Source organism: Mirounga leonina, unplaced genomic scaffold, assembly GCF_011800145.1.
Source record: "Mirounga leonina isolate KUSES-001 unplaced genomic scaffold, KU_Mleo_1.0 Mir_166, whole genome shotgun sequence".
Taxonomy (NCBI): Eukaryota; Metazoa; Chordata; class Mammalia; order Carnivora; family Phocidae; genus Mirounga; species Mirounga leonina.
The window spans coordinates 13,799,673-13,817,968 of record NW_023270418.1 but is presented as its reverse complement, the minus strand read 5'-3'; the positions used below and the strand labels follow the sequence as shown (position 1 = coordinate 13,817,968).

The 18,296-nt window shown below is 44.4% G+C and overlaps 1 protein-coding gene across 1 annotated transcript in view; it reads right to left on the bottom strand.

Moving 5' to 3' along the window:
* EHF (ETS homologous factor) overlaps positions 1-13,880 on the bottom strand; it is a 38,114-nt gene extending 24,234 nt beyond the window's left edge. Inside the window, exon 1 of the mRNA XM_035012306.1 lies at positions 13,676-13,880. The gene's annotated coding sequence lies outside the window, so the exon portion shown is untranslated. The remainder of the gene's footprint in view (positions 1-13,675) is intronic.
* Between the last annotated feature and the right edge of the window lie 4,416 nt (positions 13,881-18,296).

Sequence of the window (18,296 nt, the reverse complement as noted above, 5' to 3'; positions counted from 1 at the left end):
TCACTTTCTGCTGAGAAGGGGGTGCTTTGCCAGAGAACAAAGTCGCCTTCAACCCATCCTCACCCCCATGCCCTTTCCAAACATAGTCACAGCATTGTCCCTAGGCCACCTGGGGCCTCACACCTTTATCAAGCTTCTCCAAGATTATAAAACTCGCTAGTTCATTTATCATGCAGGGACACCGATTGAGCCCCTCTTCCCTCTTTGTCAGATCAACCTGAAGCCATCTCTCCGGGCAATGTAGCAGAGAGATCCTTCAGAATGAAAGAATAGAAAGCTGCCCTCATTTTGCCACCTCACAATATGCGCAGGTAGGAATACGTTAGTGGCTTAAAAGCTGGGCCATGATACTCCTTGAGCCATTAAGGCATAGATCTATGCATAGATATAGTACATGTACACACATATACATATGAACACATATGCCATACTTACATACACACATACATAATATAAATACTTTTCCTATGACTCAATAAAGTTATTTTATCTTGTATTTTGGAAATAAACTGGCCCATAATTATTTTCTTCATCCGAATTAGACCTCAGGACAGAAAGCCTGGTTTTTGCGGTGAGGGTGAAAATACAGTGGGAGCAATCAGGGTTACAGAGTAGATCTCAAGCATTCCCTGTCGCCAGGCCCACAGTCTGCCTTCTTCTCGACTCCTTTATTCATTCAGCCACATCATCCCCGAACTGCCACAGAATTGGCTGCCTTGTGGGTATTTTTACTCCTCAAGCCAGAGGAGCAATTAGGCATTTTAAATAATTACTTTTGTGATGACAGCGATATCCAGACCATTCTCAGGCCTTAATCAAAGTTAGCAGCAGGTGAATTCACAGCATTTGCCCTAAGGACATTGCAACAGCTTCCTGACTTCCTGTTTCAATATGACTGTCATTTCAAAAGAACTACTCACAGAGAAGAGAAAAGAAAATCCACGTACATGTGAAATTTGACTGGATATAAGACAGGCGATAATTCATGTTTTCCAAATGAATCAAAATGTGAATCAAGTTTGGAGAATGTATTTGATCCCCTCGGGATTACATCACAGGTAATTTCATACCCTCATAATGTGTTTTGAAATAGACATTTCATGTTCCCAGGGGCAACATCTGAAGTATTATTCCTGGGCTTTCAAGTGTTTTCATGAGTGATAATGCCGTATTGGGAAGCCAAGTGTTGATCCATTATAGATACACTTTACTGACTGTAAGCCATTTGGAAATATACATATTATGCTGATCTTTATCATTCTTGGTGCCAGACAAGATACAGATACTGACAGAGGACAGGCACCAAAGTGGATCAAAAGACAAGATTGCCTTACATGACCTCCTGGGCCTTTATCAATCCCATTCATATGTGGCAAACTAAGGAAAACAGGGCAAGCTTTGAATCTTAAAAGGTCATAGAGCCTTTTGACACTGGGGCTCTCACCTACCAAAAATGCACATTCGGACATATCTTACTTTGCATATATTTTGTAGGCCCCAGGCCCTCTAAAGACCATCTCTAAAGACCATTCACCCCTACAGATCTATGGACACCATGGATCTTTAAGAAATCTCTCTTACACCCACATTGGATTGAAATTTAAAGAAAACTTTGTAGTGGAGTTAGGGTTAGGAGACGTAAGTTTATTCTGACCTATGAGAGAAAGCCTCAGAGATTTTATTCTTGTCCTCTTCCTTGGCATGGGTGTTGTCTTATTCCCCTATGGTGACACCAGGAAAAGCCCCATTGTCCCTCTCCATTGGCAGCTGGAGTAGGAACCAGGCTGCGACCAGCAGGGCCATTCTGGACCTCTGTTTAGCAATGCAGTAACAAATTCCCCATTTTCCCCACATCAGTATCTGTCTCCCTGCTAATCCACCTTCTCTATTCTAAAACAAAGTAATGATAAAATAGAGAGGGAAATGAATAGCAGAAGAAAAAGAGGCCTCGCTTCCTAGTACAACCATAGGTCTCTATAGGTCTTTGGAAAGGCACAGATATGGAGACTGGAGCATCCAAGACTCCTAGGATGCTTATTTTCCATCCAGGCTGAAGAGGCCATACAGGCGCTTCTCTAAGTTTGATCTATAGACCACCCATATCATCATCATCATCACCTGAGGAGGGGTTAAACTTCAGTTTTCCTGGGGTCCCACCCCAAATCTCTGAATCAGAATCTTCATTTTCAAGAACCTCCCTTAACTAATCCTCAAGCACTCTCATGGTTGAGAACCTCAACTTCTTGCCTTCCCTCGATGTTCACAATAAGATAACTGACTCCAGGAGATAGTATCCTTGAAGGAAACATCTACGAATGGAAATCCTTGTAAAGTCAGAGACAACACATTCAATCCAGAAAACACACACTCCAAACCATCTGTGGAGACTCTATTACTGTATTATTCGCCAACTTGAAATAAAGCAGTTCCTAGTGCTCAGTACCACCAAATTGTGAAATTCAACAATGCTCAGCTACTCACAAGTACGAGCCTCTGAATGCTGAACAAACAAACCTGGCCTCAAAACACAGCATTTGCCGAGGATTTTTATGACGATCACTTCCATCCAGAGAATCTCGTGGCTGGCTGAGTCACCCCTTACCCAACCCCACCCCCATCTTAGACCTTCAAAAGATGACTTAACCACCCTGGATTTTAGGCCTCATACCCAAGAAAATTGATGTCTTCACCTTCAGTGGAGAGAAAGGGTCATTAGGAAATGCTTGTCTTGCTAATACAAATATTCATTCATCCCCTCCAGTTAATATACATTTATTGAATGTCTACTGGATGCTGGGCACTCTGCTAGCTGCTGGGGACACAATGATGAACAAAACACAGATGCTACTCTGCCCTGATGTAACTATTCAGCAAAGACACCGCCTCCAAAACAATGGTAGCTCTTTCCAAAGCCGTCTGAGCTCATTCCCCATCTCCTGTTGGGGACAGAGGGAAGCCAGCGCAGAGGGAGCCAGGCAGCTTGTTGGCATTTGGAAACAACCAACCTTGGAAAGAACTGCAACTGTGTTGAAAAAGCAGGACCGATCTTCTTCCATCCGGCAACCCCACGGCCTTGCCTTTACAGGAAACTCTAACTGAGACATCAAGTTGGCAGACAGGATCATGCCCCCGAGTTTCAAAAAGCGGCCTCAGCCAAAACCAATCTCCACTCAGGACAGAAGAAAGTAGTTAGTTGTCTGGATGGTTGATGGTCTCTCCCTGAGACAATGGCAAGTTTATGTGTGGGAGGGTTAGTTAGGAGCAGGTTGTTAACATAAAACCCACCGTAAACAGAGCTGTTAATTCAGTTGCTGGCAGGGTCTTCTGTTGTCTTCTGAATACCTCCCAGAGGGTGTAAGCCCTACCTTTTCATTTGAGTTGGCAGCAGAGTGATTTTTTTGCACCTGTTGCTCTGCTCCAATAACAACGCAGTTAAGCATTGATTTGTTGGAAAATAAACAGAAAAAAGCAAAGAAAGGCATCTGCCCAAACAGCCTGAGCTGGTTTGACTGAGCATTCATGCCAATTTGTTTTTCCTATAAAAACCAAAGAAAAACCTGTGCTTTCAGTTTGGATGCTACCTTCCCACTCCCTCAGAAGGAAAGGAGGTATCGAATAGACTGGCCAGAGCTGGCAGGGCCAAGAAGCCAGAAGACACAGTACTTTTCCATTGGCTGGCTCTGTGAGGGCACTGAGGGGTGTCCAAGATCTGAAGACTGACATGGCCAGCCTCCAGTCAGCCCAGGTGAAGATCATGAATCAGGTTAACAGGAGCAGAGAAGGGGCTGCCGGGATATGATCAAAACCCAAACCACACTCTTCCCGATGGTTGACTTCCGAAAGTCAACATGGCCCAGGGAGTAGGTGTGATCTAAGGTAACCTAAAGCAGAGACTCAGCGTGCCGAGTCTCAGTCCAGCCTCTCCCACAGACTTCCTACGTCCAGCCCTGGGCAACACGCATAATTTGAAAGCCTCTGGTCCCTGGACCAGTTTTTCCATCAGGGAAACGAAGCTAACCATACCTACCTTGAAGGTGGGCTGTGTAGACTCACTCATGTTCTGCCAAGTGACTTGAGGTCCCACGTCCCAGGTAGAAAGGACCTGAGATGTTCGGGTTCGGGGTGTGATTTCTGCATTAATTCAAGCATCATTGTACTCCCTTTCTCATCGGTTTGTCAGTATCACATGATGAGATCAAGCCAAAAAGGGCCACAAATGCTAAACGGATCACTCAAATGCAGATCACAACAACACTAATTAAGCAATGGCATCATCACCCAGCCTTCAATATACACAATCAGAGAAAGCCTCTCAATATTTCTTTTTAAGCCCTGAGAAGAAAGCACAGGACATGGGCAATGTGCGATGTTCCCCTAGATTGCCACCTTCTCCTGGCTTTCTCTCAGCCATCGGGTCTTCATTATCACCAGATCACTGGCTTAATGGGGGGGCGGTCATGGTAGCCAGGGGAGGTCTCAGAAATGCCGCTTCTCAAGGAACGTTAAGAACAGGGTGTTCCGACAGGGGAGGGACATGGCTGGCTGAGCATTCCCCAGCATTCTTGTCATGAGCAGGGCAGGGAGTGGAGTGCCTCAGAACCAAATCGGGCAGCCAGAAAAATAAAAGATTTAACAACATCCTCAGTTGACTGAAAAATAAATTAAGACCAACTGTGCAGGAATGCGGGAAGGGTGGAGAGAGGTAGGAGGTGGGGATTGGAGCCAGGGAGGGGTTGAGATGGACTGGGACAATGGATTTGACCATTTCGAGATTCAAGTTTCTTTCCAGGAAAAAACCAAGATTCTCCAGCCAAAGAAAGATCAATAGCCGCTACATGGATTCTCACAGACTAATTACAAAACAACAACCAAAACTATGACAGTGATGATAGTTTCTATTTATTGAACATCCCCAATGTGCTAGGAAATTAGCTAGGCTTTACATACATGATCTCATTTAATCCTTGCCATAACCCTGGACACTGGTACTAATATTATCCCCATTTTACAGATGAGGCACAAGAGGTTAAACGACTTACCCAGGGACATAGCTAGTAAATGGACTGGATATATTACAATAAATATACTGGAGAGTTGGGAGTGGGTATAAATGACAGGAAATGCAACATCATTCTCTGTAACTGAAAATGGACCCTTGTATTTCGGAAGTGGAAGAGGCTCACTTTTAGAAGCTCACACTTTTGTTTTGGAAATTGAGATCCTTTCAGAATGGCTTCCATCATTTTTCCCTACATGTGAATAGGAGCACACCAATCCTCCTTGTGCCCAACTATAAAACTTCCCTCTAGTGTCCGTCCATCCCAGTGCTACAGAAGCAACAGATCATGGCCACTCCAACCCACCTGTCAAAACTTTGGTCTGGCTTCTTGTTGAAAGCCCCACATTGACTCAGGGGCTGGGCTTGGCTGCTCGAAGCCACCTCACACTTATTAGCCATGATAAAAGAGCAGTAATGATAACAAGGGAAAAAAACTGCTGAGAAGTTAAGGGGAAATTATGGCTCCTTTGGAAGAGCGCCTGACGTCTGAGCTGTCACACGTGGAACCTGATGACAGACCCACTGTGTTGTGTTGTAGACATGACACCGACGAGTGAGAGACTGGATGTGTCATTTGGGAGCCTGAATTCCATCACTCTGACCAATACATCTAGGAAAATCCCCGCCCCCAAAACCATGTCCATGACCCTGGAACAGTTTGTAAAAACATAGCTGTAAAATGCAGACAGAACTTCATAAGGCTTTTTCCATGATCATCTTTGAACTTGAGAAGCAACTACTATCTGAATTTCCTCACAGATTAGAGGCTCTCCTCTTTAGAAGAAGTAGGGTCTTCTTTTTGCACAGATAGTCGTTAACTGACAATGGGCAAGAAAGCCAAGTTCATTCATATCACCTTCCTATAAGAATGATCGACTCTTGGCACACCCGGTCTCATTTTCCCTTCCAGAACACACTTTGCTCTGCTTCTCCTAGCTCCCTGTCTATGTAGTAAGACCCCTGGAAAATAAAAAATGAAAAAACCCAATAGCAAGATAAGCAACTCCCTACCAGAAAGATTTTCCAAGGAACCAGGTACCTTCCAGCCAGTTATTCAGCCATTCCCCCAGCTGCTTTGGAGGAAAGAAATCTTTGACATTCAAGAAAATCATAAAATTCACCAACTCAGAAACTACAGCATCCCTCTTTGACAGGCCTCAGCTTTCCACCAAAGGTCAGCTAGATGAGTAAGGGGGATCTCCGAGCAGATTCCTGGCTTCCCAGTATCAGGAGTTGTCACACATTACAACAACTTCATTACATCCAGGGACGGACCAAGCTACGTAATTCAAAGGGCTCAGTGCAAAAGGAAAATGCGGGGTGCCATGTTTAAAAGCTATTAAGAATTTCAACACCATAATAGCAGAGCATTAAACCATGCCCAAGACCTTTCTAAGTGTGGAGCCCTGTGTTACCGCACAGGTTGCATACCCAGGACACTGGCCCTGTTCAGGGGGTCAGTCCCATCCTTTGCCTTCACCTGCAGCAATGCTCTATCACCATGGGGAGCGAGGGGGAATCTTTTGTCTTTGCCCCATGAATGACCTCCTGAAGTAGTTGGTAGTATTAAACAAAATATGACATTGAACATGCCTGTAATGACACCTGGCTTATAGCAGGCACCCAACAAATGCTAGCTGTTATTACTATTATTATTATCATCATTAATTATTATTAATCATTATCTTCATTACTCCAAGGTCCCTCCACAACTCCAGAGCTATCCATAGGCAAAAACAATGAGTGGGAAGAACATATACACCTGTTTTGACAGAGACCATCTATTAGCTGACATCATTCAGAAATCATTTCATTGGCCCTGTGCAAGAGAATGATATAAATTAAGGGTTCCTAGACTTTTATTTCCATACATGGACCCATTTTGCAGTCTGGTGAGACCTATGGAGCCCTTCTCAAAATAATGCTTTTAAATGACAAATTAAAATAACAAGATTAGAAAGAAAGTTTATATTGAAATACAATTATCAATATACTTTTTAAAAGTAATGTGTGATATCATAGTAATATATATGCTTCTTTATTAACGCATTAAATAAGAATATCTAGTGCAGATCGAATAACATCCATGATATCAAATAGAGATGAACATGGATATTTTGAGACATCTGCAACAGATGTAATGTGATATGAAAATGTCTGTTAATCTCTCTCAGTGATGGTCACAGCTAATGCCACTCTAGAGTTTTGCCTACATTTATATTAAAAGAAAATATTAAATTTTAGTTAGATTATTAAGAATAAAAACATCATTCTTTTACACATCCAAGTTCACAAACTCCCTGAATTTTTTCCATGGACACCAGGAGCCTCTTGGATCCCAGGTTAGAATCTTGCTCTTTTATTAACAGCAAGGACTGCTTGTTCAACTCCATAGCTTCTAGAAACCACTTCCACGTAACTACAAGTCACTACAAGACACTATGAGTGTCATTTGAACAATTTACCAAGAGGTAGACCCCATGGTGTCTTGGCGATTTTTTTTCAAAGCCTCTAGAACACCGAGGGTAGTAGTCAGTATACATCTGGAGACACTATCAAGAATTTTAGGGGTGGGCAATGGTATATGATGTTGTGGTTAGTCAAGTGAACTGCCTGGAGGGAAATCAGTTTCTTCTGAAAGCCCCTTACATGCCAGGCATCAAAACACATGGATAGGAACATGCTGGGTGCCCACCCCAGGTCTTCCTTGGAACTCCTACAGGCTGTGGTACAGCCAGCTAAAGACAAGCTCAATTTGGAGGTCCCCCATGAACATGGTTGATCCCATGTCCCTGCTGCCCGCCTTCCCTAGTGAAAACCTTATTGCATTTCTTTCCCAAGGTCACAGTGCAGAACTTACGTCGATCACCTTGAAAAACAAAATCCCAGAATTATTCATCCACTCTGACCCAATCGAGGTTCTCTGAGAACAGCCATGTTGAGGACTTACCCTCAATCTCCATTCTACAAATTTCTAATTATTTACTCACAAGCATTTGTCCAGGTATTTTCAGATTTTTTGGTCTCATTTAACCCTGACAACAGCCATGTGCAGATGCTATTAACCTCATTTTCCAGATGAGGAAACTTATAGTCTAGAGCTTACATAACTCACCCAAACACTCAGCTACTCGGTGGCAGAGTCAAATTTGAATCCAGGTACTCTGATTCTACACCTGGTGTTCTCTGTAACACATTCCAGCTGCTTCCAGGCAACAAAAAACTCACAGCCTCCTGCCCAGTTCAGATACACAAGCGGCCAAAGTCTACTGTTCATCAACGTCGTTCAACCCACAGCCTTCAAGCTGGTGGAGTTAAGATGGGTGAAAGGTGAGCTAAGTGCTGTCTGAGTTTCTAGGTGGGCATTTGGCTGATCTTGGGGCCAAATCTAAAGCCCACTGCAAAGACAGAACACGTCTTGTGAGTAGTCACCATGAAGACAGTGCCGAAAATAGACTTCACCTTCCAGACCTCACTAACCTCATCCACCAGAATCTATCATTGGCCCTATTAAAGATTTTTATTTATTTTTTTAGAGAGTGAGCGAGAGAGAAACAGCATGAGAGGGGAGAGGGGAGAGGGTCAGAGGGAGAAGCAGGCTCCCCGCAAAGCAGGGAGCCCGACGCGGGGCTTGATCCCAGGACCCTGGGATCATGACCTGAGCCGAAGGCAGACGCTTAACCATCTGAGCCACCCAGGTGCCCTGGCCCTATTAAGAGAGTGTTTTCAAAGGTTCCTAAGAGGGATCCCAAAATAATCTCTACAAGACCACCATATTAGCCAAGCTCCATTGTCATATACGAAAAGGAGAAGGCCCTCTTCATCTTCCGAGAAAGACCCAGCAGACTTTTAGAAGAAGTTTGTATCAAGCTGAGAAAGGGCTGGCAGGATGGCAGAATCTTCTCTTACCACAGTTGGCCCAATGAGGGCCCAGCCCCCAAGATTGTTTATTGTGTGTCTATGACATAGAGTGAGGGGAGAGTGACAAAAGACACAATTTTAAGGTCACCACAATCACAACTTCAAAAAAAAGTGTGCATCTAGATGAGGTCATACAAAAGTAAAAATAAGTGGCTATGTTAAAATGATGGGGTTAATGGGGTGGCCTATTAAAATATTATAGTAGGCATTTAGGTTCCTTTTTATTTGGGGCTTTGTTTTCCTCAGAAAACATGTTTTAAATGCACCAATGCTGGCTATATTTTTAAATAAACAGGCAAATACTCTTAATAATGATGGAGATGCTTCTAAGAAAGGCAGGGAAGGAGGCTCTAAGGGCCAGGGTGTGCAGGAAGATCAGAAGAGGAGAGATAATATGAATCCAATGAACAAGGGCCCAGCCCATAAAACAAACCGAAGACAGTGTGTTCAGGTGCTAGTGAAATCAATTTTCAAAGGAGTATTTAACAGGGTGTCTTTTTTAAAACAAGGCCAATCAAACCCCCTGGAGCCTCTTTAAATGGGCCACTCTGTTCGACCCTGTTGCAAGCTCTGATTGCTCCAGATTCAGGCCAAGGTCCTCTGAGAACACCGAGGCCCTGGGTGGGCTGCCCAGCGTCTGGGCCAGCCATGCTCTCTGTCTGATTGCATCTTGGTTCTTCCTCTAGGAGAAAGAACCAAGGACTCCTTGGTTTTTATGCTCCCATTCCTCTAGGAGAAAGGAGTCCATCTCCGTGCAGTCTAGCCAATAATCCCTGGAGAGTCAGTCAAGCAAGCTGATCAGCACCCTACAAATGGAGTAGACTCCATGGGTACCTGAATGTTTTCAGCAAGCTGCTTCGCTGTTCTACAGAAGATAGCATCAGAGTGCCCTGTGGCCACAAACAGTTGCTTTCATCCACTTCTATACCCCCACCCACCTTGGAATCATGAGGCCCATTGATAAAGATGAGAAGTTGTCATGGCGGCAGACGCTAACACCCCTAATCAAGGCTTCAGGAATCTGGTCTTAGTACCTCCACCAGGTACATCCCTTCAGCCACGTTCCGAAGACCTTAAGGAAGCCACTGACGGGCTCCTACTGATTTTCTTCCCTGTCTTTAGCAGGGCATCCCCCAGCCCTTCTCAGCTGCTGCAGACTCAAGCGGAGCCTGCTGACCGCTAGGCTTACCTGCTTTCTCCCGGTCATCAGAATCTGAAGGTGGAAACAGATCTTAAAGATAATCAGGTTCAAGTGCCTTTGTCTGGATGAAGAAACTAAAGCCCAGAGAGGCGGGGTGTGCTGCTCTGGGCACCCGGCTTTGCCAGGACTAGAAAACCAGGTCTCCTGACTGCCAGTCCTGTGTACTGCCTCGTGCACACTATGCCCCCCTCATTCAAAAACGTAAGTCTGACATTCTTCAGGGAAGATTCTTGAAGAAATATCTTTTTTCTCCTCTCTGAAGCCCAATAGATGTTTTATCAAATAACTCTAAGGGATGCATGGAAATTTCTACTCCAGCACATCTCGGCTTCCTGACATCAATGCCGTTTGGCTTGAACATATGCCCCTCCTAATAGTAGCTGCTGTGGGAACCATTCTCCCCACTGCACTCTTTGTTCCCTGCACAGCCCTATAGCTTGGTCCTTTGAAACCCCGTCGAACTGAAACAAACCTGATAGTCACCTATTTCTAGCAAGAGCCCAGTCACCTGCACCTTAAAACAAACCGTATTACTTAAAATCGTATTACTAAAAATTAGGCAAGAAAACATTAAATAAAATTTATTATCGTCCTCATCTCTTCAATTATTCAGCAACAGATTTAAGACAACACTGGCGGGGTGCCTGGGTGGCTCAGTTGGTGAAGCGACTGCCTTCGGCTCAGGTCATGATTCTGGAGTCCCGGGATCGAGTCCTGCGTCGGGCTCCCTGCTCAGCGGGGAGTCTGCTTCTCCCTCTGACCCTCCCCCCGCCATGTGCTCTCTCTCTCATTCTCTTTCTCTCTAAAATAAATAAAATAAAATCTTTAAAATAAAAAAAATGTTAAAAAAGACAACACTGGCAATATATGACTGCCATCCTCCCTCTGTCTTCAGAGGACAACCCCCTACCACAGACTCAGTTTACTCAAGCTGAAAGCCTCTGTACTGCATCAATTACCCAGTAACAAAGCCAGGGTGAGAACGCGTACTCTCTAAACACAGAGCCCACAGTGGACTCCATGCCTCCCCACGAGAGCCCCACCACAACAGAAACAACTGTCACTTCAATTGTACCAGAAAGAGATCTCAAACAAGGAAAATGGGCTAAAACACCCACAAAAAGGTGTCACCGAGTATCAAGTTCCAAGTTCATATTTGATTTCTTAATACTGTGGCACTACTCCTCAAATGTGTTAGCAGGTTTGGCCATGGCATTCTTGGTATCCATCCCACCCCGTCTCCCAGAGGTCTCTGAAAATCACATCAGTTGGAAAGGGGGTAGAGATGCCTCCATCTAGAGAAAGGGGAACAGACTGAAGGGCTTTTGAATGATTTGTTTAAAGAACATAAAACATTACAAGATTCCAGAAAGCTAAATTCTATTTCCTAGAAGTGAACTTTGGCCCAAAGCACTCACATTCTGACCTAGGACCCGATCCGAGTTCCTTCCAGTTTCCAGTTAGCTAATTGAATACAGTTGAGTAAATATTTCAACCTCTCAATTTCCTTTTTGTCCCAGCGTCTCCAGGGGTCAAAAAGATATTGAAAGAGGTAATTTAATGGGAGCATAAAAAGCATGGAACCAATAAATGTGAACGTAGGGCTTCTCAGAGGTCCAGAAAGACCCAAGACATTTCCATTTGGGGGAGCCCACAATATATTAAAAAATGGAAAAAAAATATTAAAAAGCTGTTGTTTGAATTTAACAAATAGATGCTTTTTAACACAAAAGAACAAATAGAATTGAATTTGTGATGTTCTGTACATATGAGGCCTGAATCAAATTCCTTGCCCTGCCCACAGTCACTCTAGAAGGAGCCTGGCTAATGCTGCCATCCAGAACAGCAACGCAAGAGAACCTACAGCAGTTACGCCCTCCAAGTTATTTTCTTTTAAAAGGTCTCTATAAAATACTTTGGAAACATGGAGAAGGATTGTCTCCATTATATTTGTTATTCTTTCAAATGTGATCACAGACTTCCCAGTGACCCTCATTTCAGGCTCCCATGGTTTTTCAAATCCATCCACATCAGCCATTAGCAGTTGTTGTAGAAATGACAGATCCTATCCAACTCTGGATTATAAGAACACGGAATGGATGACTTATTTCAGAGTCTCAGAATGCTAGATCTCAAAACGAGGACAAGTGAAGCCTTCTGCCAACTCCAAATACAGCTTTTAAAATTATTCTTGAAATCTTCAAAGAGCCTTTTTCTGGTGAGACTTCTTACCCATGAAGTGCTTCCTAAGAACTTCATCTTCCCTATCGGAAATCAACGCGTCCCTTGACCTCCATGGCATTAGCGCATGGCCACTTGTGATCCTTGCCTACCCTTTTACACATTGAAAGGCTCTATCTGAACACATCCTCACACCCACGCCTGCAGAACCAATTCCTGAATTAGTCCTCCCATCGGAAAGTTCTCAATCCAAAACCCCCACTTTCTCCCTGTGACTAAGGTCGGCACAGATAAATAGCAGAGACACCTGGGAACGTAGACACACAGGGTCTCCCAGTTCATCTTAGAAACATGCTTCCACAGCACTGGGGGTATGTCAAATCTGCTCAAAGGCAGATAGTGAAAATGTTACTTTCCTGATTCGATGTTGTTATTTACCCCAAGATGAACTCCACACTGTTCCCAGTTCTACCCACATTGAGGCCAACGCTTCTCTATGGTGTCCAAACAAAATGAAAAGAGTCCCTGTTTTGATAGGCATTTGGTGCTGCTGACTCACATCTGCCTGTCTGGTCTTGGTATCCCATGATGGCACAAACGAAGGGTTAGTCTGTCTCCTTGTGATATGGCAAAATTCTTTGTCTTTTTTTTTTTTTTTTCCTGGACAGAGCCATTTTTAGGCGTGCGGCACTCCCCAGTGTCCTCGCCTACTTGGGCTGCCTGACCACTTTTTCCAGTGTGGGTGCATACGCCATCACCTGTTTCCAGCCATTTTCCAACAACAGATTATACCAAAGACAAATCTGCCTTTCTCTCCAACCAGTGAGTCAGAAAAACTACCAGTAGAAGACATCTCTAGAAAGTGAGAACACGTGCTCTGAGCCCCACCTCAATTCTGCCAACCCGGGTTTCATTGAGCTATCTCGGAGTCACCTGACTGCCGAGTCTTTTGGCAGTCTTTTGTTTCACAAAATTCAGCATTTTGTGAAACAAAATGTCTTTTGGTTTCACAATTCAACCCAGGGAAATGTGGCTTTGTCACACAGAGAGAGGGAAACCAGGGGGCTTTTAAATCCACAGTGGTTGAAAGTCCAGACTCAATGCAGCGAATTCACAGATAATACCCAAAGAAGCCCAGCTGCCTTCCAGAATAAAATTCTAATCGGACCCAGTGAGGTAAGCACAGGTGAGGCGAGCCTGCCCCCTGCCTCCGGGAGTCTTTTATTTTCGTTTGTCTGATTCAAGGCAGACTGCTCTTCCACTCAGGTGTTTGAATTCCAGATTCAAAAGAAGGTTTAAAAATAAGGACTTACCTCATTTACCTAAAGATTCTGAGTGGGAAATCCAATAGCTGTGGCTAATGGAGGGGAGGCAGCCCGCAGCCTGCAAGCCAGCTCCCGCGGGGATAGGGAACCAGGGGTGTTATCACGTCTGAGCCCTCATCAGAGTGAAGATAAATGCATATGACAATAATTTTAAATCATTTTGTAGGATGTTAAGCAATAAGCCACCAACCGGGAATTCCCTAAGTCACTTCCCCCTCTTCTGATTGGCTGCCGGGCTCTTTAAAAAAATAAAATAAAGGATTACAAACATTGGCTCATTTGCATTTGGCCAACTCACACGTTAGTGTTCAAACAAAACAGGTCTAACCAGGTTATGCCTGTGTCTCAAGAACAGAGAGAGACGACCTGTTAATGGATGAGGAATTGATTTGGTGGTGACTGTTCTTTTCAGCTTAGAGACTGTTTCAGGTGAAAAGCGCCATGCTAGCTCCCCAGAGACACCATCTCCCCAAATACGCGTAAAACCAAGCTAAGCAGAGGTTCAAACATGGAGGGAATGGTGGTATCGGGGAGTGGGGGCCCTCCTAAACACCTGTCTCGTGTACTAATCTGTATTTAGTCGACTCGGCTTTGGCATCAAGACCTGTGACCTGGCCGTGCAGGTACCAGATACTGAAGGGGTTCTCCCCAGGCACCATGATTGCCTCTTTGACAGTGACCTTTGGAGATGTCAATGGACTTTGAAAAGTCACTCTCCCCCCCCCACCCCCCCACCCTGGGGAGGGTCCACTCTGAGTTGTTCAGGTGGAACAGTCAACTCTCAACAATTGCAAGGGCTGACTATCCGGTTGGTGGTTTATCCAGGTTCTTTATTCCTTCTTGAGACTTACATGGTCTTTTTTTTATGTCAACACTCCCTATAGGAAGGAGCTAGAGAGAAAAAGACCAAGATGCTGAAACTGAAAATAAAACAACACAGTGTGGACAAGAACAAGGTAGAATCCCAGAGAGGATCCATGGATTTCAAGTGCCCTTGCAACCCCCATTCCCCTGGGCCGAGGGCCTGCTTTGCTGGGTCACAAATGTTTTCCCACCATGTAGGTGAGTGACGGCTCCTGGCAAGGAAAAAATAATCCCCTAACCATTAACTTTCTCTCTTGGGTCTTCCTGGACACTGGCCTGGCATGAGCTAAGCATCCAAGCAGACTTTTTTAACTCATCAGAACTCCCCTTTGTGGGAAAGAAAAGGGAAACTGGGTTTTGGCAAAGATAGCTTTGCCAAAAGCCTTTATGATCAAAACCAAGAAGTTCCTTGTATAAAAAAGAAAGTGTGTGTATGTGGGCAAAGACTGAATAGAACAAAAAGTAAGTGGTTGTCCTACTCAGGTGGAATGGTGAGTGAGTGGTAGCAACATTCCTTTCTTGCCTGTGTTCCTAGTTAATGTAACATGAAGGCAGAGGTTTTTGAATGTGTGAAAACCTTGGTGGGAGAGCAGGGGTGCATTGGGGAGGGTCTTGGAATTCAGGCAGGTCTCGGAGGTTTGGAAGGTTCGGGGAGTGTGATTTAGGCAGCCCCGAAAATCCTTTTGCCTCCAAGCCTTCACCAAGTATCTCCACCCTTCCCTGTTGTCCACCTGTATATTTCCCAAGGGCCCTGTTAAAATGCAAATGTCTGATAAAAACAGTAAATGTCATTATTGCGCATTATCATATTAGCCCCAATTAGTCTATCAGCTCCAGATCTGAGAGCAGAGCCCTGAGGGAACAGACTGGTGACGTTTTGCTTGAGAGATGAATCAGGAGCAATCTGAAGTAGCACCTCCACCCACTACAGAGTATGCCCGTGCGCACGGCGCACGCATGCGTGTGTGTGTGTGTTGGGGGTGGGGTGCTGTGGGCTGTTATTTGTGCCAGTGTGACTCCAGGAAGTAAACTTGGCCATTACAATTTTGCCTGAGATTAACCTGAGACCAAGGCGGGGCAGGTGGCAGCTAGGGGTTGTGTGGTCAAGAGATGGTACACTTTAAAAGCAACCCCAAAAGTGGTGTGGCTCACTGGTCCAGTCCCAACCACTTATAATTTATAGTCCATTCCATTTCTAGCTAAAGAGTTCCAGTGACATCTCCATTCCTGTATCCACTCTTCTCCTGCCTATTTTAGATCAAAGGACTGCTCCATTAAGGCTTTCCCAACAAGAGTCATTTGGGGATGGTGCAGGTGGAAGGAGATGGAAAGATGTCACCTCATACTCACAAGCTATTTTATTTGTGGAGTCTTCATGTATATAAAGTACCTAACAATGTGTCTAGTACTTAGTGGGTTCTTGTTAAGTACTGGTTCTTTTCTTTACCTGGGTCTTAGTTGAACCTTCTAGAAGAAAGACAAAAACAATACCTCCCGTCTCAAAAAAAAAAAAAAAAAAGGCTAGATTTTTTTTGGCATGTTGAATCCATAGAGAAATTCCTTCAGCGTTTAAGGTCTTACATGGTCAACTTCAACAAGACAGCACTTGCATCAAATTAGATGATTGATTGGTAGGTGATAGCTAGGTAGATACATGATAGATAGATAGATAGATAGATAGATAGATAGATAGATAGATAGAAAGATAATAGATAGATAGATAGATAGATAGATAGATAGATAGATAGATAGAGAAAAAAATGGATGGAAGTCCTGATTTTTAACTGAGAATGCTACAAGTTGGATTTAATGTTGAGACCTTCTGTTGCAAGAGTCTCAAATACATCAAGCATGTCTCTCATGGATATGAAGTTTAAAAGTGTAACCACAAAAACATCAAGTGCACCAGAACCTTTATATGGATACATCATTTGTTTCCTAAAAGTCATAACCTTCTTGAGGAGGAATCAGGCAAGGTTCTCATTATCATGTCGGACCTCCAATCTTAGCACAGATGCCTTCCATTCTGTGCTCCCAGGACTCGGGGTTGGGGGGGCGGGCATGATGAAGACACAGGGATGTGAACGGACTGGTGAGACAGAGCCGACTGCCTGAGTTATACAGATGGACTTACGGGAGAGAAAGACAGTGCGGATTGCCCGCAGGTCAAGATCAAGATAATACTGGGATCAGGAACCAGCTCTACAAACCCAGTTACTCTTCCTGGTCTTCCCTGCAGGCCAAGGCCCTATCCCTGTCCCAGATCTGCACGAAGACACTTGAATCAAGTCCTGATGCTGGTTCCCACAGAGGAAAAGGAAGGCAGAGCAAACCAGACCACATGGTGTGCAATAGCATTGGGACCCTGAGTTCTGTTGGGTTGTCTACTAAAGACTCACCTTTTCTAGTAGACATAGAACCAAAGAACCCCAGGAGACCTTGCTTCCTCAATCAAGGCCAAGACAGAGAATCTCTCCAAGCCAAGTATGAAGCCCTAAGGGGTCTGAATCTTAATACCAACACAGGCTGTGGTTACAAGGTTAATGAGAGTTACGTGCTTGCATTGCAAGAAAGAGGATGCTTGCTTACTTTACACAGCACCTTTTAACTGGAGGCCCTGTATTTATTTTTGAAAGCAAGTGTGTGTTTGTGTATGTTTCTGTCTATCATCCCCTCCTCACGACATGCAGTTACCTCAAGGGCAGAACCTGACAACTATTTAGTGAGAGCCACACAAGAATATCACTGCAGGACTGACAGGAATGAGAACTTCTGTCTGGTGGTGGAGGGGAGGTTACATAGAGCAGAACATTATCATCAGTTACCCTGACTAGAGTCAAATAAGGAGCTAGGATTCATAAATATCATCTTGCCTCTTACCCTACTCCCCTCTAAAAGCCATGTTTCCAAAATCCTTACATTTTGACTTAGATTAGACTTCTGGGGATCTTCAAATGCCCTGAGGAGAAGCTTCATGGGCTCCGAAGGTAGCTCTTGAGTTCGATCTGGGAGGTCTGACACTGTCAGCTGTCCTAACAGATTTGCATGGCGCCTCTGATCATGCCTTTTGCCATCACATCTGTGCCTACACGCTGAGCAAGTCCTCCACCAATGGCACATACCACTGAACCGCTGAGGTGGGGGACAATGCCAGGGCTGGAATGGGGGAGGGTGGCTTACCGTGTCTGGAAAGAATGACCCATTTCATACATGCATGTATGTGCACGCACACACACATAGATACCCTTCAGGCATCTGAATAAGTCACCAGTCTTAGCCATGCACGGACCAGAGTTTTCAGAACTCCCCCTTCAAATTTAATTATTCTCAAGACACTCATTCTTGCCTAACTTAAATCACCCTGCTCTGCTCCTTCACCTGCATGTTATCGTGCTCTTTCTTACCTTATCTTTCCTCACAAACAGCTCTACACTCAGAGCCAACTTCACTGTCAAGATAAGCACTTTGGTTCTTGAACCAAACTGCTTTGAGTGTCGAAACAGTATGCCCATCAGGGTCTTCGAGAAGGCACATTTCTCAGTCTCAGAGGAGGAGGGGAGAGCAGACAAATGTTGGCCATTTCCAGGCAACCTGCTTGCAGCCAGTATTTTCTTTTCTTTTTTTGGGGGGGGGGGTCTGGGGAAGTTTCTTATAATTATAGCAGATTTTTTATATTGTTTTAGCTTAAGAACCCGTTTCCCACTCTCATGGAGCCCCCAAACAGAAAACAGAATGAAGAGATGCT